The following is a 22,746-nucleotide window of genomic DNA, read 5'->3' on the forward strand; positions in this document are numbered from 1 at the left end:
TCAGGTTTACAGTCCCCAAACTTAGGGAAGGTCCCTTATGAGGTTCTTTCTCCTCCCACTTTTTGGGTAATGGTTTATCTAGTCTAATCTTTATCTTATCTAACTGTTCCCTATGTGGTATCTCTTCACCTGGTTTTTCAGAGTCATTCCCAGGGGTGGGCAGCAGGCAGGACGGGGTGAAACACAGTTCCACCAGTGGAAATGAAGATACTGTGCAGCTCCAGCTGATCGGTGGCTGTCACTTCCTGGATTACTGGTCTTGACTTGGCTCTCCTTTTCTTCCCTGCTGCTGCTGCGACTGTGCTCCTTGCTTTTTTCCTCTTTCCTCCTTCCTGGCCTCGGACGAGCTTCCTTCTCTCCTGCCCAGCTCCCCTCCAGCCTCACATGGCCACCTCCTGCCTGAGGTGCAAGCAAAAGGCGTGGATGGAAGCGGCATTGGCAGCATTTATGCTTCTGGCAGCACCTGTTCGCCTAGCTACCCCAGGAAGGAGAGCGCGGGAAACATAAAGCAAATTGTCACCCCAGCTGTTCTGTCTGGGTTTTCCCAGACCTCCACACCCACTGAAAAAACAGCCAGACACTCTGGTAAAATCCCAAAAGTATTTTATAGCAGGAAAAAATAAGCACAAAGGAAAACCTGTCTTCACAGCAGACAGGTTACAATACGTTACAACAGGGTCCTGATGTCCAGTCAATTTCACAAGCTTCTTGCTGGCACCCCCCCCCCCCAAGGTTTCAATAGTCCAAGGCACAAACCAGGATTGTAGCCACCAAAGTTCACAGACAGGTCTCACGAATCTCCAAGATAAAACTCCACAAGCCAGGAAGGGTGGGGCCGCCTTTTATCCTTTCCCAAGCACCACACCCAAACCCAGCTGTGACCTCTAATGCTGGAAATACCTAGCCAATTGAGTTCGTCTCTGATTAGCTCTCCTTTGTCGCATATCTATGATGTCATGAGCATCTTCCCCCAGGGAATCCAGGCTGCTTGCTGGGGAGAGCTCCCCCTGGTGGAACTCTGGCTGTCCTTCTTCTTCAGCCTGGGATTCCGCTTCCTCGTCAGTCTGCACCTCCTGGTCCTCAGCCTCTCCTTCTGAGCTGGAAGCCGACAGCAAATCAGCCATTCCCGGAGGGGTCCCAGGCTGAACCACAACACCAGCGAGCGACACTGATAAGGTTGTAAGTCGAGAAGTTAACAGTTCATTTGAACAATGATGATCGTTAAAGCCACTCCCACCTGATCACATGGCCAGCAAGCCACTCCTACCCAGTCATGTGACCATTAAGCCACACCCAGAGTGTGGCACTAAAAAATTTGGCTGCCCATTCATGGTCATTCCCATATATCATTGCCCACAGGGAAGACTATATATTTACTGACTGCATCAGCACTGCACAAGTCTAGTTGACTACATCATTATAAGTAAGGGAGACAAACTCTTTGCTAACACATAATGGTTGATAGGTCAATTGGTCAACAGTCCTTTCAAGGGAAAGAAGCAGGATTTGACAGAGTGTCTACTCTATACCTTACAAGCACCACAGTGGCATATATTCTACAGAGTGTTCAGTTGCAGCTTTTCCCTTTGTTGATGACATTTGAATTTCAGCCAAGGAAAGCTGCCAATCACTGCCCTTGCATTGCAGCATTCGATGGAGGACCTATATGGGCAGCAGCATAAAAAGACCTGGTTTCCAGTTGAGAGTTAAGGTAATGAGTATTGATACAGTATTTAGCATTAGCATTTAGACTTATATACCCCTTCATAGTGCTTTTAGAGCCCTCACTAAGTGGTTCACAAAATCAGCATATTGCCACCAACAATCTGAGTCCTCATTTTACCCACCTCGGAAGGATGGAAGGCTGAGTCAACTTTGAGCTGGTGGTGAGATCTGAACTGCTGAACTACAGCTAGCAGTTAGCTGAAGTAGTCTGCAGTGCTGCACTCTAACCACTGCACCACCCCAGTTCTTCAAATAGGGACAATGCAACTGATGCCAACATGATTTGCTCTTAGATCCAGGGTGGGAAAAGGACCCACATGTTCTGCGAATGAGCCCAAACTGAAATATTGCAGTGTCAATGCTAAGATTAGGGCTAAAGCTTACCCATGAAACATGTTAATGTGTCCCTTTTCACTTCTGCATCTCTATCAATTTAAAAAAAAATATACTTTATTGTTTATTTTCTTAAACAGCACTGCAACAACAAATGATATTGGTAAGCTTTATGCAGAATGTGTTTTAAAAGTGAAGCCTTTGTATTCATATAAATTTATTATTTATTTATTTAGTCCAATACATAACACACATTGAAGAGAATAGATATGTAGTAATATAACTAAAGAAACAAATAGAAGAAAAGATATAAAAGTATAGGTGAACAAATTTGAAAGGAAGAAAAGATTAATGAGATAAGGAGAGACAATTGGACAGGGGACGGAAGGCACACTGGTGCACTTATGCACACCCTTACTGACCTCTAAGGAACCTCTAAAGCCATAGAGAATAATGCTGTAGATCAGTAGCTTGATAAGGTAGCAAAAGGTATACCAGGAACAAGCAGCCAGTCTCAATGCCTAGAAAGACAGTTGTTAAGACTGTTAAATAGGCAATTTTTAGTGAAAACATCTGCCCTCCGTATGCACTGAGTCAAATCGCAATCATGTTACTGATTTTGTAATTTTATGCGTAAAGGACACCTAGCCCAAGAGAACAGAAGCTGCATTCTGTTCTATTATCTGCAGAGCAGTTAGCTATGCTGCAGTGACTTTGTTCCTCAGATACATCTGTGCAAACCTGAGCACAGGCAACAGTTATTTTGTCTCCCCTGAGGCTCCAGTGTTAACTCAGTCAAACTGCAGGGATAAGAAGGATATAATCAGTCACTTGTGACCACATTTTTGATGGCATTCCTATCTAACTCACTGATTTTTTAAGGTGGGGGGGACTAACAGGGACTAACATTTGATAATGAGAAAGCTGGGGTGTTCGGAGCAGTCTGAATAACTGTGCTCATGCATTTTGACAGTTGGTTTTAAACAGAAATTGCATCCAACCAAAAGATACAAAGCAAAGCAGAAGATAAATAATGATTAATAAAGCAAAAGTAAAGTGTTATTTAAAAAACACCTATTGGTAAGACCTTGTCCCTTTCCCTTGCATTTATTTTCCCCAACCACTGTCCACTAAAAAAATATTTATACCATACTTTGAACGTTAAATATTGGAGATTTTTTTTGCTTGTATCTGTTCACCTAATTTCATCTGTTATGTTTAATTGGTCTTGTCAGTGGATAGGGTCAGGTATGTAGAACCGGTAGAAAAATTTTGATTTTTTTTTTTTTTCCCCTTCTGGGCTTTGGGTATGTTTTTCCTATTGCAGTAAATGAAGTTGAATGCATATAATTTTAGAAGAGCTGTGTGTGTGTGTATGTGTACATACACATACATTTTATATAGTATATGGGGTATATTTCTGTTTGCCTGTGTGTAATATGTTTGTATACATATGGAATATATAAATAGAATGAAATAGTATATTTTGGATGTTCAGTAATAGTAAATAGATAGGGAAATTGTATCTTTTCGAGGCGAGGAGAGGCCAGGCACCCGAACCCAAACCCAAACCCTTGACATGAGTGATGTCAGGTTGGCTACCTTTAAGCCATCACATGATCATCAAGCCACTCCCACTTGGTCACATGGCTGGCAAGCCACATCCAAAAAATAAGCCACGCCCACAGTGTGGTAGTAACATTTTTTGCAGCCCTTCACTAGGTCGCATAACTGTTTTCCTAGGAACTGTATTCCAAAATCTGAATTTACCTTGCTGTCTAATCAGAGCCATGTTTTCTACAACTTCCTGGTCCACAAACTTGTGGTAGAACATCATGTAAGGAATTCTAGGGAGGATTTCATGTATACAGCACAGCAATCCAGCATATATGGACTGATAATTACTTATGAAATTGTTAAAATGTTATAAATGTTGTGTAGAGATTAATATACAATGGAATCTCTCACCACATTGAGATGGTACCCAGGTGAAAAGGAATGAGAAGAAAAGATGAATATAAGGAATCCAGGTGCAGGTTTTTGAAAAGTGGTGATCTCAAGCATATTATCCCTTCAGCTCAACAGCTGTAGGACAACCTGCAAACAGAGCTTGAATGGTATTTTATGTAAGAAAAAAACCCCAGCTCCTTATTTATCTCCTCTCTTTTGTTGGTAAAACACAAGGCTTCCAGCTAATGTCCTTGCTATTATACTCTTGAGAAGTATGAGTTGCATTCATCCCAAAGAAGCTTGGAGACATGGAAGAAAATTGCATTCATGGGGATGTTCATTTAATAGCAATAACAATAGCACTTAGACTTATATACCGTGCTTCACAGTGCTTTACAGCACCCTCTAAGAGGTTTACATAGTCAGCATTTTGCTCCCAACAATCTGGGCCCTCATTTTACTGACTTTGGAAGGATGGAAGACTGAGTCAACCTTTAACCAGTGAGACTTGAACTGCCGAATTGCTGGCAATCAGCAGTCGGCAGAATTAGCCTGCAAGTACTGCATTCTAACCACTGGGCCACCATGAGTTTTGTTCTTAACTGAATAAAAACATAAAGGAGTGCAGTGTCTATTTTGCACCAAGGAAGGACTGGTGGCAAAAACAGCAACCATGGGAAATATAGAATGATGCGGAGCTTGGTAGAGTCAATCTCAAAGTCTTGATGATCTTAGTTCAGGTCTCTAGTTAAGCTAAAAAAATGCACGAGATGATCCTACAACTAGCTGCTTTCTCTCTCTCTCTCTCTATCCCCCTCTCCCCCCCCCTCTCTCTCTGTTTGAGACATGGTTTCTTAAACTGGAATGAGACCATGACCAATTATAGAGGATCTAGCTAAGCATTCTAACTTCATAGAGTATTTATAGGTATAATCTGATTATTTGTACATTTTAAATGTAAGGCTTGGTTTCCTGCTCTCAGTAAAAAGATTCTCCTGGCTCCAGCAATTTATCCTGTAAATGTTGCCACTATATATAAAATATATACAAAATGGTTAAAATTCATTTTTTATCATCTTATTTAAGATATTCTAATGTAGAAGCCGGGACTGGTATCTTATTATCCCATCTTTCTGCCCACCAAATATGGTAAATTTGCAGTTCCATGCTTCATTTTATTATCATTTTGATTATTGATTTTCAATAAATGCATCCTATTTTTCTCTATAAACCCTTGTATCCATAAGTAATAAAATTCTTGGCTATAATCCTAAAATAGACAAAAGAAACCTAATGTACAAGTTAAAGCACACAGACATAGGTGAGTTTAACATACAAATGGATTTCCAAATCGGTATAATTCTGTTTACTTATATAAGGGCAGGAGGAAAGCAGAATAAAAATATAGTCAAGAATTAAATAGTTTCAATACAGCCATTTCATTGTATAGATTTTGTTATGGTTCAGCCTGAGGTCGATCAGTGTCCAGCTGCGTCTTTGCTGGCTCCATGCCCGGAGGAGGATGAAAGCGAAGAGGAGGGGGCTGAGCAGTCGGACGGGGGAGAATATAGTCAGGAAGGTGACGAGGAAGAACAGCATGAGAGCCCCGGGGAGGGGCTCTCCCCAGCCAGTAGCTTGGAGTCACTAGGGGACGAAGCTCAAGCTGTCATTGACATGCGACAGAGACGTTCAGATCAAAGGAAGGAGCAATTGAAGAAATACTATCAGCAGTGAATTAGGGACAGCTGGGCTTGGGTGTGGTCCTCATTAGCAGGGAAAGGGTATATAAGGCAGGCCAGCCCTTGAAGCCATGTGGAGTGTTATCAGTTTGGAGTTTCATTATCCTGTCTTGTTTCTCGGCGTCTCTGTTCCTGGCTTGTGGCCCAGAAGTTTGGAAGACCCATGGGAGGTGTATGTCTGCTATCTACAGCCTCGTCTTGGCAGCAAGAATCCTGTATTGCTGCATGGACTATTGCCTTCGTGGATATATTTGGAGTTTCAGTGTTTTCCTGCTTTGTATGAACATTTTCTGTTAGTTTTGTTTCTCTTGAACTTTATAAACTGCATTTGCATTGCACAGGTGTGTCTGGCTTATCTTTTTGGGTTGGTCATAGCTTCCGGAGTGACCCAGACAGAACAGATTTTAAAAAGAATCAAAAAATTGTAGTGATGTAATAGTGTATCTCTATAAAATGAATTAAGTTAGAACAATTGATATTACTGGGAACATAACAGCTAGCTACAAAATAATGAAGACTTTTTCTGTGTATTTTTGAATACGTGTATACTGATTGCTTGTTTTTTAATGAACTAATTTATTTCCCTTCATAAATATTGACAAAGGTAAAGCCAACTCAATGATTATATCTGTTTAATAAATTGCGACATTCATCTCTTCCATTATCAATATCATTTGCTTCTAATTAGCTGTTACAGATGTTTGTCCTTGAGCAAACAAAGCATATCCCATGCAAATAACAATAAACAATTTCAGCCACGGCTCACAAAATCTGCTGGCTCATGGAATATTTCTTGGCTCACAATCAGGGAAGTAACTCTTTGTCTTACTTTAGGGAGAGCCCTCAGCTGTTCTTTCCATATTGATAGCCATCTTCTCAACTTCAGATTCTTAGGATAATAACTTCTTAATACCTTCTCCTGTCCTTCAGGCACACAACAAGCTTAGCCTTGCAGAAATGTGGGTTATTTAAGATTTGGGAGATTCCATTGTTCAATACTCTACTTTAGGTTTAGCTTCTTGCTTGAACTGCTTGGACTCCAGTAAATTGTCCTAACCATAGATGAAGAATAGCCAGTGAGTGCTTCCACTGAAGTCTACTTTCTATGAATGTCCAGTCATGGGACCTTGGGATCTATATTCAGTTAGGTGTAGGTAGAAAGAAATGCAATATATTCTTACTGCCATTTGTCAAAATGGTGTAGGGACTCCTGCTTCAGCGGGTGGTTGGACTAGATGACCTACAAGGTCCCTTCCATCTAATATTACAAAGAGCATCACAAGGTTACATAGCTATTGTTGTGGCCTGTGCGTCTATATCCCATGCAGGATTGAGAGAAGGTTGTGGCGTGGTACCCTAGGCCCGTGTACTTGGCATCTGAGTCTGATAGTGAGGAGGTCGGAGGAGATGTGATATCAGAGGTTGAAAACCAACCAGGGCCTTCTGCATCTCCTGAGGTGCATATGAGTGACTCAGGAGGAGAGGAGGAGCCTCTTGTTGATGCTAGAGTATGCAGTTGAGTGGCTAAGCAAGAGGAAGTCTCTGCATGAATAGATCTCTAGAATAATTGGCCATGCCCTTAGGCTTTTTAAGGCTTAGTCACATGATACTTCAGTTTGGAAGTCAACTTTCATTATGTTCCATATGTCTGCTCAGATTTCTCTCTTTGGACATGGTTATTTCAATGATGAATTCCAAACTGGTGAGTTGGACTCCAGGTTTCCTGCCAACTCAGAAAGTCTGTAAATAAGATCTGTGTGATTAAAAAAAATATTTTTGTATTTTGGTTTCTGTTTTGAACTCTAATTAGCTACTGGCACTAAAAAGGCTTATTTCTTGCTTTTTGCTGGATTTCTAAATCGAAACCTCACTGCTCCTAAAATATACTGCTCAAAAAAATAAATACTTTGTTGTTGCTGAATGTGCATGTCAATCAGTGTTGTTTCCTAAGTGGACAGTTTGATTTCACAGAAGTTTCATTTACTTGGAGTTATATTGTGTTGTCTAAGTGTTCCCTTTATTTTTTTGAGCAGTGTATTAGAATTACATGCTTAAATCTTGTAAAATTAGTGTGTGGGGACCTATTTGTTGGGGGGGGGGCTTGTCGCTGGGACAGAACAGCTATATGACATATATTTGGGAAAATATAAAATGATTTTAGACTGTTGACTTTGTAGAGCAGAATTATTTTTCAGATGTATTACACTTTCTATGTAATATGTCAGGATTTACAGTCTTCAGCTAGTATATGCAAAGAACTTGCTTTATCATTATTGACTGGTTATGTGCCACCACCCCTCGATCAATTCTTAATGACCACATAGATTTTCTTCGTGATAATCTGTCCCTAGCTTGGCCCTTTGGATGTGCACCCATGGCCACTTTACTATTCATCCAACTGGCTACAGGTCAACTTCTTCTCTTTCTTTCCACCTTTCCTAACATTAGAATTTCCTCCAGAAGGCTAGTTTACCTTAGCATAATGTGTCAAAAATATAATTTGCACCAGGACATTTATGTCTTGGGTGAATGGGTTGATTTGCTTGATGATCCATTTGTTTCTTGGCTTCTCTATCATTATGATCCTGACTATATTTCAGTGGTACACTGTACGTTGCTGTATATTATAGTTATGAAAGCTCTTAAATATATTTTTCTCATGATAAATTTTGGAAGCACAATTTCTGTCAAATGCACTTCTATTTCTTATTCTTGGTCTAATCAACTGAATGTTATCCTCTGCTGGAAAAACACATTTCACAGGGGTGTCAAACTGGTGGTTGGGGTGTCATGTGTAGGCCATGGCCATCCCAGCTCCCCAAAGGGGAAAAAGTATAGCAAAATATCATGTGATGGCAGTGCGATGCGGCGAGTTTGTCACCCTTGACCTATCAGATCCACCATTATAGAATTTAATGGTTACTGCAATGTGAAGAAATTGTAAGGTGTGATTTCTCACTAAGTCTTATTGCATATTAGCAGCCAATTAAGACAATTGATCAGTTCTCTTTTACTTTGATATCTTGTGTTTTGTCTTAGCCTATCTTGCTTTCTTTTGTTCTCTCTCATGCACAAGGACTGTAGAAACTCTGTATTCCCAATATACTGTAACACAATGGTAGAAACTAATCTAAGGAATTATCTCACTTCACTGCCCATTGAATTGGAAAAAGTTTTAGAAACCCCTCAAGAAAATATAGTCAATGTTCATTTGGTTGTCAAATTGGTGTTATGTGGCATTATACTTCCTGCTATTTAAAAAAAAATCCCCATTCTTCTTGTCCCATTTCTTTTGAGTTTCTTTTCTAGTAGTTCTATTAGTTCTTTGACAAAGATTTAATAATAACTAATGAAAAATGGACATATTGTGTGGGTATTTTTTTAAAAAAAATTTAACTGGTTTAATGATGCTGGTTTTATAAGTTACAGTAACTGGAAATAAATACTGTTTTGTATGTCTAATTCCAGGCCTAAAAATCATTTTAAGAAATGGAACTAATTCATTTTTGTTTGACCTTAAGTTGGAACTGAACTTACCATATGCTTATGTTTCATTACTATTGAAATGTCAGTACAGACGCAGTTGTCAAGAACTGAATGACCAAAATATCCTTCTTTTTAAAGTCTAACATAGTTCATGCCAATAATATTCATAAAGAATCTGTTTTTAGTACTTTTAGGTAATTTCTTCACTGTGAATCAGAGGAGAAGGGAGTGATTATGGAAATAATTAATAAGGATTAGCATTGAATAATGAAAAATGTATACATTAGCGTACTCCTGTGACAGTAATTCTAAATTCAATCAGATGAGTCAGATCTATTGGATAATTGGTCTCTAGAGAAGCTGCTGTGGAGAAGTGTGTGGCTTAGGATTTAAAAGTAACAATTAAAAGCCTTATCAGAGGCAGGCATAGTAATTTTGAGAGAAGCAAACATTAGAGATCTCTGTATTCTCCATTGAGCTTTGATTGTGGCTTTCTAGAATGTGTTTTTAAATCCTCAATAAAATTGCAGATAGTACTGAAGTGAGTTTGGTATTCAGTTACCTGGAGGAATATTTCAGAACAGTTAAAAATATTTTTTAAGGGAGAAGCGACTGCCAAATTTGTGCCATTGAGACACAGTTGTGTTGCTGGAACATTTACTTTACTATCAAGACTTGTCACTTTGGAAAACTCATTATTCTACAGGTCTCCTAAATAGCAACAATTTTATCAGTTTCCTCTAAGAAACCATTAGTAACTTTGGAGATTTTTTCCAAAATCTCCAACCAATGTGGAAACAGCAAGAGCATCAGGATTGTATCTATCAGATTAAGCTCTTTTCATTTAACCAACATTTACAAAAGTAGCAAACAATAAACAAAAATACAATAAAAGACGGCAATAACAGCAAATGAGAATTAATGAAATCTACTTTAAACCATCAGGGTTTCCCAAAATTGTCTCTTTCCAAAGATCTTTGTGTCTGCCATGCATCATGGAATCGAACATATTTTTAGAAAAAATTCTGAGAAATAATTCAGATTCTCAGACAAAAACCTATCACCTGTGTACAAAAGAACACACATTTTCACATCTCCAACTAATATATTTCTAATCTCTCACTACCTGTAAATAAATTAACCAGCAAAAGAGACATCACAAATCTATCCCTTACTCCCAGCACAATAATATTGTACCATGTGTTGCACTTATTTTTACACATGCTTTACTTCCATCAAACACTACTTACTAACCTACAATTCTGTATTGATGCAAAACAACCTACAATTGAATCCTGCTTCCTCTTCCTTTAAATGAGCAATCATACAATTAATTTCCCCCCCAACATTCATACATTTTTCAATTATTTGCTAAAGAGCAAAACCCTGCTCCACACACACACACACCCCTTGGTTTACAGCCAACATTCACTTCCCAATTCTTGCATAAGTCTGCGGAGAGGGGCGGCATACAAATCCAATAAATAATAATAATAACAATAATAACAATAATAATAATAACAACAACAACAACAACAACAATAATGATGTCACCTTTTTCAATCAAATCTCACCAAACAACTTCTTAGGCACAATTAATGTACCAATCTTTGTGACGTTCCTTTGGCAAATTTTCCTTCTGCGTGACACACAGCTTTCACATACACACTGAATAAACTGCACAGCCACCTCATAATAAAGTCACACCCAAAGGTTAATATTTCTCGTTACACTATCTATCCGCCCCGAGTCTTCGGAGAGGGGCGGCATACAAATCTAATAAGATATTATTATTATTATTATTATTATTATTATTATTATTATTAATAATAATAATAATAATAATAATAAATTATTATTATTATTATTATTATTATTATTATTATCTGTTGTGATTCAGCCTGAGGCTCCTCAGGGACCGGCTGGATCTCTGCCGGATCCATGCCCAGAGGAGGAGGACAGTGAACAGGAGGGGGAGGACCAGGCAGACGGGGGAGAGGAACATCAGGAAGAGGAGGAGGGAGAGCAGCCTGAGACCCTGGGGGGGGGGCTCTCCCCAGCTAGTAGCCTGGATTCATTGGATGAAGACGCACAGGCTATAATAGACTTGAGGCAGCGACGAGCAGCTCAAAGACGGGGCCAATTAGAAAGGTATTTCCATCCCTGAATTGGCAACAGCTGGGTTTGGGTGTGGTTCTCCTCAGCAGGGTTGAAAAGGCAGGCCCGCCCTTACAGTCTTGTGGAGAGTTATCAATTGGGAGTCCTGTGACCTTGCTTCAATTCTCGGCGTCTCTGATCTTGGCTTGTGGCCTAGAAGTCTGGAAGACTTGGGGGAGGCGTGGGTTTTATTATCTCCAGCGTTGTTTTTGCCAGCAAGAATCCTGTTTTATTGCCTGGCCTTCGTGAAACCTCTGTGAAGCTTCATAGTGTTCCTGTCTGTAAGAACAGTTTTTGCTACCTGTGTTTGCTTTGAATTATATAAACTGCCTTTGCTTTTTACCAGTGTGTCTGGATACTCTTTTTGGTTGGTGTTGGCGTCTGGGGGGACCCAGACAAAACATTATCCCTGTAAGCTTGTTTCATAGCATTATGCCTTGTCATCACCCCCCCCCCCCCATGACATACATAGTATTTGTAGTGTTTAGCTCAGGTGTGTCCAATTTTTTGGCTTGCCTATGTCACATTGAGTGAAGAGGAAGTGTCTTGGACTGCATCTATGTATATATAAGTGCACATAACAATCTTAAAGGTTTACAATTCTGTGGCGCCACATTATTAGCTGTCCAGGAGCACATGTGGCCCATGAGCCACAGGTTGGGCATTCTTGGTTTAGAGCATATCTAACACTCCACTTTTAACTTACTGCTATTATTTCCATACTTTTTTAAAAAAATTACAGCATTCCCCAGTTCAGTTACATCTCAAATCATTTCACTACTTTATTAATTGATTTTACTTTGTTACACACTCGTTTATCTTTTGCCAACTTCCAAAACATTTTTAAAAAATTCATAAAAATGACCTGTGTTTTCCCTTTTTTATTATTAATATTTCCTGGTATCTGATTGCATTATTTGCTATTAGAGTATCTTTTGTTTAGTGACTGGTAATTCAGTTTATCTATCTATCTATCTATCTATCTATCTATCTATCTATCTATCTATCTATCTATCATCTATCTATCTATCTATCTATCTATCTATCTATCTATCTATCTATCTATCTATCTATCTGATTTATATGCCTCTAAGGATTGAGGGCATCTTAGAACATATAAAAAAACAATACAAAAATATCCTAATCCAATTAAATTTAAAACTAATTAATCTAAAACCCATGTTTAAAAATCAATTATCCCTATTCAAACAGGCAAACATACATTTCCATACATCGGCTAGGGGGTTGGAAATTAATTACCCCTAAGCCTGAGTTTTCAAGCTCTTGAGTAAGGCAAGGAGGGTGGGGACAGTGCAAATCTCTGGGGGGAGCTGATTCCAGAGGGCTGGGGCCCCCACAGAGAAGGCTCTTCCCCTAGGTCCCAATTGTCTAGTTGATGGGATCTGGAGAAACTGACTCTGTGGGAGCTGACCGGTTGCTGGGGCTCATGTGGCAGGAGGTTACAACCGAATGACAATCATTAAGTGTTGCACCTCATGGTTCTTGACAAATGTATCTTTTCTTTTATGTACACTAAGAACATATGCACTAAAGACAAATTACTTCTGTGTCCAATCACACTTGGCCAATAAAGAATTCTATTCATTAAAAAAAAAGAAACAGTGATGAAAAAAAGTTTATATCCCACCCTGACATTTATGACATAAAGCAAAGGAAAGTTGAAGTAATATAAGATCTTAAGCACAGTTGCATTTTCACTTAGCAACTGTTTAATAATCAAGCTTTGTCTTAAATTGTAGCCATTGAATGAGGACTCTCTGTATCTTTTTCTCTCTGTAGACATGGCGGTTCTCCCATATTCATCTCTGATTTTTTTTTCTCAACGTTTTTACTTTGTAAAACTTTTCCCTGATGTCCACTCTTCATTCATTCTGTTGGAGAATGAATGTGTCTTGTCATATATTTTTCAAACACAAGTCTGCCTCCTCATTTTGCTGTCATTCTACTTTTCCTCTTATTTCTTTCACTTTTCTTTCATGTCAATGTCCAAAAAAATATCATTTTTTAAATTCAGCTGCCTTTGTTTCACTATCTGCATTCATGGATACGCTCATATACGGTAGTGCTTATATGCTGCATTCTCAATTTAAGTTTTATTGATTTAAGTTGTTCAAGAATTGCATAGCAATAACATTTCAGATTAGTATGTGTTAAAGTGCATTGCAAGGATACAGTACAATAACAGGTGTTTCTTTCCTTAACTTTTGTCTTTGCTTCTCCTGTTGTTTCTGGCTGGCCCTTCATGGCTCTTATCCTGTTCCAAACCTTGTCTCTAGCTGAGTGACACATCAAGAATAACTTTCCCCACACCAGTTTTGGGCTGCAGGTGCGCAGTTGCGGTTGGAAAAATGGAGCAGTGCGCGCAGCTCCAGCTGACTGGTGAGGGGGCATGCACATCGGTGCGAGATTCAGCTTCTGCACATGCACAGGAAGCCAAATCTCACACAAGGACACTTGCACATGCAAGATTTTGCTGATTTTCAGCATTTGTTTGCTTCCGCGCATGTGGGGAAGCAAAGAAATCACCCAAAATTGGCAAAATCTCACATGCGTGAGCATCCTCACACGATTCAGCTTCTGTGCATGCGCAGGAAGCTGAATCTCATGCTATCACTTGCACCTGTGCCCGCCAGATGCACGCCCACCAGATGTACACCCGCCTGCACCCGCTGCTGGGAGTGCACCGGTATGGGCAGCCCTCCCCTGCCCCAGACCTATGATATGGGGGAAGGAAAAAAGCCTTCCCCCCATTTTCTCAGCTACTTTTCCATAACCCCTTTCTCAACAGGGTTGCCAATCCCTTGGTTTTTTGTGTTACTTTTACTCTTAGGGTTTGGTTCTGTTGATTCAGCCTGTTCCTCAGAAAAGTGTATGCAGAACTGCTGGGCAGCCATCTTGTTTTGTCTCCTCTCCACCACCCCCAGTCAATACTGTATTTTGATTGGCTGCTGGGTTTTCCCAAAATGGGGGAGAGCCAAGAAGGGAGAAGGAAAGAGAGAACAGGAACATTTGCCTTATGACTGGTTCATGCAATCTGGCCTCCCAGACGATGGTTACAGCAAAATATCCGCCAGGTTAATTGGTGTGAGATAGCAGCACAGCACAGCACAACACAACACATGTTGCCTGGAGAGAAATCTGTCTCGTGTGTGTGTGTGTGTGTCAACTATACCATTGGTAGTGAAGAATATGTGAAAATTCCTTTACAAATGGGCAACAAATAAAACCACCTGCCCCATTCTTTGGGGAAGACAACGAGTTTGGTGCTGCTTTCTCTGCTCCCCTTTGGCAATCTTTGAATCCAAATTATAAGTTAGCATGCCCTTGATTTCATTTTCATTTCCAGCTGCTCCTTTCTTTCTCCCCACTGCCCTTTTGAAAATTTCCTTCCTCCCGTGGCTGATGTGACCCTTTCCTTTCATTGCTGTTTTTTTCCAGCTCAAATCTGTACCTCTTCACTCCTCTCCTGTCTTCTTTGTCCTTGTTCTGCTGCTGCCTCTTTGCCCTTCAAAGCATCTATTTTACCTTCTGCAAAATCTTATTTCTTCTCTTCTCGTGCTGTCATTTTGTTTTTCCCTTGTGGCTTCAAACTCCTAATCGATTTGCCGGCTCCCCAAATTAACTTCCCTCTGAATCCCTTTTGCTATCTGTTCTCCTTTGTGCTGCCACCAACAGTTTCAAACTTGACTCCCTTTTCCAGGGGGCTTGTGCTTCCTGATCTCCTTTACCCCAATGGCCATTCATTCTGCTAAAATTGGGCTGTTTCATGTCTGCTCTCAATTAACATAAGCCACAGATGATCACTGATTCAAAAGGAAGTGAGTAGTGAAAGCTGCAATGGGAATTTTAAGCATTTGTTGATGAAAACAAGGTATGGGCATTTAAGGACATCAGTGTAAATTGCATTTATTTGGAGCAGAGATGGAACTGAAATCATTTGGTCTTTACAACCAAACATTCTCTCTCCCTTTCCCTCCCTCCGTGTGTGCATGTGTATGTGTGTTTACAGGAAGGATTGGATTGAATCCAATCCTTCTGGAATCAAGGATCCATTCCTCAGGAACTGAAATATGCATCCATTGTACATCTCTACAAGAGAATTGACAAGACTGCGATAATCATAGAGGAATATCACTGCTTTCTATCACAGGCAAGATCCTTGCATGAGTGTTGCTGAACCTCCTGACTGACCATTTTGAACAGCATCTATTACCTGAGACACAGTGAGGTTTCTGCAGAGCGTGGCACTGTGGACATGACCTTCACAGCCCGACAGCTACAAGAGAACTGTCAAGAGCAGAATTGTGAATTGTACACCACCTTTGTGGATATCACTAAGACTTTTGACATTGTCAGTCGTGAAGGTCTGTGGCGCATCATGTCAAAGTTTGGGTGTTCTGACAGATTCATCCTGATTGTACGTCAGTTCAAGAATGGCACGATGGCCCATGTTCTGGATAGAGAAACTTCAGAAGCCTTTCCATTTACAAAGGGCATCAAGCAAGGGTGTGTTATTGGCTCTGACCCTGTTCAGCATGTTTTCAGTCATGGTGTCAGATGCCTTCCAAAACAGTTCCTTGGGAGTTAGCCTGAGATACAGGACTGATGGGAAACTGTTCAACTTGCAAAGACTCCAGGCTGTCACCAAGATAAAGGATACTGTACTGACAACTGTCCCCTGAATGCTTGATCAAAGCAGGAAATGCAAGCCAGTGTGGACAAATTTGCAGCAGCATGTGACACCTTTGGCCTCCTCATTAACACAAAGACCAAAGTGATGCACCAGTCAGCTCTGAAAATCCAACACCATGAGCTCACCATCACTATGAAGGGATGAAAACTGCAAACCATGGACCAAGTTACATACCTTGGCAACACCCTCTTCCACGCTGTAACAATTGACATTGAGGTCAACTGCAGAATCGCCAAGGCAAGCTCTATATATGGCAGACTATTGACCAATGTGTGGGACCACTGTGAAATAAGCCTTAGTACAAAACTCAAAGTCTACCATACATTACTGCTAATCATTTCCCACATTACCTACCTCTGGAGACTTCTGCAGATTCGGTGGCAGGAGCAGGCCTGCCATCAGTTCACACCCTGTTAATGAAAGCCCAGAGATGTTGGGCAGGCTAGGACATTGCATCACTAAAGAGCTCCTCTCTGGTTAGTGTCTCAAGGAAAGCAATCACACAGGGAACAAAGGAAGCAATAGACACGTTGAAAGCCTCCTTCAGTTCCCTGGATATTGACACCACCTCCTGGGAAACCCTGGTATAAAAACAATCAACATGATATACATTGACCACTAAGGCTGCCAGGAGAAGTGAGCACTGTGCAAAGCCAGAGCTGCAAATGCTGCAACAATGATGCTGACATTTACCCAAGATGTGGTAGAACATTCCGTGCCTGTATAGGCACTTACAAGCCACCTGTGGACACACTGCAGAAAGCCCACAACCCATTAGATCTTAAGCTCCTCTTTGAACATGATGGACGGATAAAGGGTGCGTTCCAAAAGTAATGCAATTGAATTTCCCGCGCCACTCCTATCGGTTGGAGTGGGACCAAACCACTTGAAGTAGGTGGAGGGGGCAGTCTCAGTGCTCTCCAAGCTGTGGAAGCAGCAGGACATCAGTTATTGTAAAGCTCTGGATGTTGACTGTCACGAAAAGACCAACTGAGAGGAAATTTCAAGTGAACTTTTGCAATATATAGAAATTGAACCTGATTATTTGAACAATGTCATCACTGGTGATGAAACCTGGGCTTTTGAATACAACCCAGAAACAAAATGCCCAAGCTCTGAGTGGCACACCGACCAGTCCCCCAAGCCCCAAAAGGTAAGTATGAGCAAATCAAAAGTGAAAACAATGCTTATTGTCTTTTTCGACAGTAAAGGAGTGGTCCATAAGGAGTTTGTTCCTCAAGGACAGACAGTTAACGCTACCTACTACATGAATGTGCTGGAAAGACTCCAAAAAAGGGTCATCTCCACTATCTGGCAACTCCATCACAATGCGCCTTGCCACAATGTACTACGAGTCCACGAGTTCCTGGCCAAACACCAGAGGCCAATGCTGCCCCACCCCTCTATAGTGCTGATGTCACCTCAGCAGACTTCTTTTTGTTCTCTTGGATTAAGGCAGCCCTGAAAGGAAACTTTTTTTCATCCATAGAAGAGAGCCAATCAGCCATGACGAAGACTTTGGGAGAGGTCCCCGAAGATGCCTTCCAGGGCACACACCGGTCATGGCAGAGTCTCTGGAAAAAATGTGTAGAGGCCCAGGGACAGTACTTTGAATAATTTTAAGTGTTTGTGCAAATCAGTTCAATAAATTACTTGAAAAAATAATTGCATTACTTTTGGAATGCACCCTGTATCATCATCGTTATGTATGTTTACAGAGTACTAACCAAGCTTCTCTCCTGAACTAGTTCAGTCTGTACTTTTTTCCAGCTCAATTTTTATTCACAGTAGTAGCTGAAGGTGCTTATAAATCCATCAAAACACAGGAAAGTGATCGAAGTCTTTGTAGCTTACCTGAAATAATATTTTAATTTGATATCACAATTTATTTTGCATTCCTGAAACATGAGTAAAATTGAAATAAAATTGTATCATAGGATATAAACAGAAGCTATTTTGATAAGCTAATAATGATTATTTAAACATGTAAGAAAACCTGTAGGTCCTCAAATTTTCCTGGAATGTATCCAGGCCAGTACCAGTAGCGAGTTCCCTATTATAAGATGTCTTAAAAATGCTCTTTAGTGGGTAATATATGCAATTGAGGAAAATTAATACACATTTAATGTTGTAATCAAGAATTTATTTAGGAGTAAATCTAATGGTGTCATTTATAAACCATTTTACTACTTCAGGGAACATTCACAATTCTTTGCCTACATCATTAGCAGTAATAGTTTACTATAGGCACAGCAGAGAAGCTATATCAAATCTCACAAATCCTCATCACTTCCTTTGTGAGGCCACATTCTTGCTAGGGGAAAGGACTGTGAGATTCACTACTTGTCACAGAACTTTCACTCAGTATTCTTATATTCATGTTTGAAGCATTGGGCCTTAGGTTTCAGCTGATAAGATCTCTTGCCTAGCATAATGCATTATCTGTGTTCTAACTTGAAGCAGAGATACAGTGGAATTAGTTCAAAATGGATGGGAACCATTAAAATGGTCACTTTATTGGGGTTTGCTTAAATTTGCACCTTTACTAAGTACAGGTCCTTTAATTAAGTCCTTGACAACTCATATGTTCTAGGAATAGGGCAGGTGCATTTTTTATTAGGCCAGTATTTCTCAACCGTGGCAATGTCAAGAACTACGGACTTCCAACTCCTAGAATTCCACAGCCAGCATGTTTGGACTCCTGGGAGCTGATGTGCACACACCCTTCGACATTTCCAAGATTGAGAATCACTGATCTAGGCAATACAGAGGCTTATCGAAGAATATTTGGTTTAAAGGGTGACACAGAAGTAATTGCGCAATAGTATTGTGTAAAGTTATTTTCTTCCAAAATATAAAAAGTTGTTTTTCTATCTAGCTAATTGTGTTGATTGTACGTATCTTCTCTCCATTTGTGTTGATTGTACCAGCACATTAAGAAAAGTAAGGTAAACGTTACATTTTATGCTATGGTAGCCTGGATGAAAATAACAGGAAAGTTTATGGATGAATCTTAAAAGGATCAAATCTCCATAACATATATTCACATCTCTGCAAAAAAGAAATGTTTTTTTTCCTGGAGTATCAAGAGATGAGCAATTACTTGTGCTCACAAAAATGACAGTTTACACAAAGAGTTCTCTGCTTGTTCCTTGAAACACTAACCTCTACAATACAGTACAAGGTTACCATCAACACATTTTTCACTTGCTCTGTATAGAATAAAGCAGTTGTTTCCTTGTGAGGTATCCAGGGAAGGAACTACGTGGACGTTGTATAATCTAAATGAAAGTCAGCAGCAGGAGTATGAATGGAAAAAGCAAAATTTGAACATGCTACCTTTAAAAAAAAAGGCAAGGTATTATTTTACCCATATTAATTATACATTGTGCATTTTGTACATTATACTCATTGAATAGATAAGTGTTACATATGTAAGTGCCAATTACAAATTTTATTTAAGAAGTAACAACTAGAATTCCTTCCCACATTTTTTATTTAATTTACTACCTTACCAACAAAGCACCACAGACAATATAGCTTAAAGGAAGAGCCAGTAAACCTGCAGGCTTAATTCCTTAACTTTTTAAACCTTCTGCATTAGAGATAGAGTTCCAATCTTGCAGGAAAAAGATTCTGACCTTGGAAAGCAACTCTTAAATATGTTGCAGATTGCACATTTCATGCTCTGACCCATAAGGATTTGTTTGATTTGGTCACACCTTGCATCCTTGAGTTGGCTAGCTGGCTCTGCCAAACTCCATAGAAGATATTGAATACTGATTTTTGGAGGTTGGAACTAATTATAGTTAGTTGGAAGGGCCTATAGAGCACCAAGCAGAGAAATGGAAATGTCATATAGAAACATAGAAACATAGAATACTGACAGCAGAAAAAGACCTCATGATCCATCTAGTCTGCCCTTATACTATTTTATGTATTTTATCTTAGGATGGATATATGTTTATCCCAGGCATGTTTAAATTCAGTTACTGTGGGTTTATATGCTGTTTTATTATTGTTGTTAGCCACCCCGAGTCTACGGAGAGGGGCGGCATACAAATCTAATAAATAAATAAATAAATAAATAAATAAACAAACAAACAAACGAACGAACAAGCAAACAAACAAACAAACAAACAAACAAAATTTCAAGGATCCGAAGGTCAGCCAGAATTTTTAAGTGGACATTTGTTACAATGTGCATAAAACGTATCAGGAAAGACTTAATGAACTCAATCTGTATAGTCTGGAGGACAGAAGAAAAAGGGGGGACATGATCGAAACATTTAAATATATTAAAGGGTTAAATAAGGTCCAGGAGGGAAGTGTTTTTAATAGGAGGGTGAGCACAAGAACAAGGGGACACAATCTGAAGTTAGTTGGGGGAAAGATCAAAAGCAACATGAGAAAATATTATTTTACTGAAAGAGTAGTAGATCCTTGGAACAAACTTCCAGCAGACGTGGTAGATAAATCCACAGTAACTGAATTTAAACATGCCTGGGATAAACATATATCCATCCTAAGATAAAATACAGAAAATAGTATAAGGGCAGACTAGATGGACTATGAGGTCTTTTTCTGCTGTCAGACTTCTATGTTTCTATGCATTCATAATAAATATTTAATGATTGTACATCACAGAAAATATATTACAGGCTGGTGCTTCATGTTTAGGTATTAACTAAGCCATTGTTGTAAGGCAAAGACATTGGGAATGCTCTAAGCTGGAAAAAATGGCCAAATACATAAGGGCATTAAAAAATTAACACCATCAACTCAAGTGAGAATTAATTGAATCACTTTTGTAATTTTTAAAAGTATAATTGTCCATTTAATAAAGCACAGAGGTTTTACTGATTTTTTTTTAAAAAAATGGGATTGCAATTTACCAAAACCAGAACTTATTTCGTAAATACTGTATGTTGACTCTATTTTGTCTTATTCCTTAATTTTCTTGGATTTCTGTTTTTTATCAAGCTATATACTTTGCTGGTTATTTAATCTCACATGATAAAAACCAATTATGCTAGTGTTTTACTTCTTTTAAAGGAAAAATATAATAAAACACAACAAAGTTAAGACGGCCCAGGTCTTAAACCGTTTTGGTATTTCTGCTGGAACCTAGCGATGGACAGGTGATTTTTCAGATCAAGACATATCTAATAATAGCCCTGAAAGGAAACCACTTTTAAGGTTCATGGTATAAAATGTCATTTAGTTATTCCATAATATACACACACAAAACTATATTAAATCCATGTGTCTTCAGTGGCTTCTGTGTCATGGCTCATTGATCTTTTGTTCTTCTTAATGATAATGAGAGCGAGAATGAAATAGGAAGTAAGGCATGACCTTACTGTATCTTATTACAAGACACATCAAGTAGTAGGTAGGTCATGATCCTGAAAGATTAAGATTATAATAGTAGAAAGTATAAAAATACAGAATGCCAGCGAGTCCCTGAGAAGATAAAAAAGAACAAGACGTAATGAGCAGAAGAGTGATTTGTTTAATGTTTGCTATTTCCAGTTGATAATTTTAATACATAATAAACTTCAAGAAATATGAATTGTCAAGGGTCCCAAACATTTAGAGTGGTTAGATACTTGGGGAATTTAGACATGAGTATTCTAACAAAATTGCCGTCATGGGGGATATAACAAAACACAAAAATCCAGTGAATCAAAATGCTTCTTGCCACTCTCAAAAGTCTCTTCATCAAAATGTTTTTTACTATCCTGCATACTTCCAACATAAACACTGGGTTGTGGCAGCCTATATTTTTACTTTCTAGCAAAGTTTTGCGGCCCAGGAATAAAAGTAATGATCCTCATTATGTTTGTGTGTGCTTACTAGTCTTGTCTTGCTTCTTTGTCTTGTAAACATTCAACATCTTACCAACTTGTGACATGCTTTGTATAACCTGTTTTATTTATTTATCAAGTGTATTGGCTGCCCAAGAGTTACCCCGTGCTAAGATTGGTGACCAATAATTTGATAAATAGAATAAACTTGCCAATTTCAGATATCATGGCAACTCTAACCATGTACAATACTCACCAGTTACTCTTTCAGCACAAATTACAGCCAAATTGTACATATTTCTTTCCTTTTATTTCACAGCTGCTCAACACTTTGTTTTGTAAATTTACTTTCTGTACCCCTGCATCCTAAACCAGTCCTTTAAGGCAGACCAATAGCTTTAATTGTGATTATAAAGTCAGACATATTACCAACTTAGTTTAAAATTATCTTAAAGCTCTGATGTTTCATCTGTATTTGACAAATTTTCTCTCTTTACCCTCAATCATACGCACTTAGAAGAAACTTGAAAAGGAATAGTAGTAACTCTAAGCAATTATATCAAACAGGGATAAAAAACTGAACTAATTAGTGTATATGCCAATATAATTTCACCATCCACAAGGAGTCTTAAAGAATATGCCTAAGGAAATTGGCAATTTACTGTGTTTACTAAAACTCTTGTTTTTGCTAATTTCTGTTAAGCATAAAAGTAATGGGTACGTGCATATATGTGATTTTGCACAAAATGCTGAGATCCAAGCTTTTAACATAATGAAAACTTCATACAATTACAAAAAAATAATCTCTTTATTAACCAAAAGTAACCATTAA

At 39.1% G+C, this 22,746-nt stretch overlaps 1 protein-coding gene across 2 annotated transcripts in view; it reads left to right on the top strand.

The window, feature by feature from the left end:
* GPR39 (G protein-coupled receptor 39) overlaps positions 1-22,746 on the top strand; it is a 228,785-nt gene that overhangs the window by 203,038 nt on the left and 3,001 nt on the right. The window lies entirely within an intron of this gene.

This window comes from Erythrolamprus reginae, chromosome 1 (assembly GCF_031021105.1).
Source record: "Erythrolamprus reginae isolate rEryReg1 chromosome 1, rEryReg1.hap1, whole genome shotgun sequence".
Lineage (NCBI taxonomy): Eukaryota > Metazoa > Chordata > Lepidosauria > Squamata > Dipsadidae > Erythrolamprus > Erythrolamprus reginae.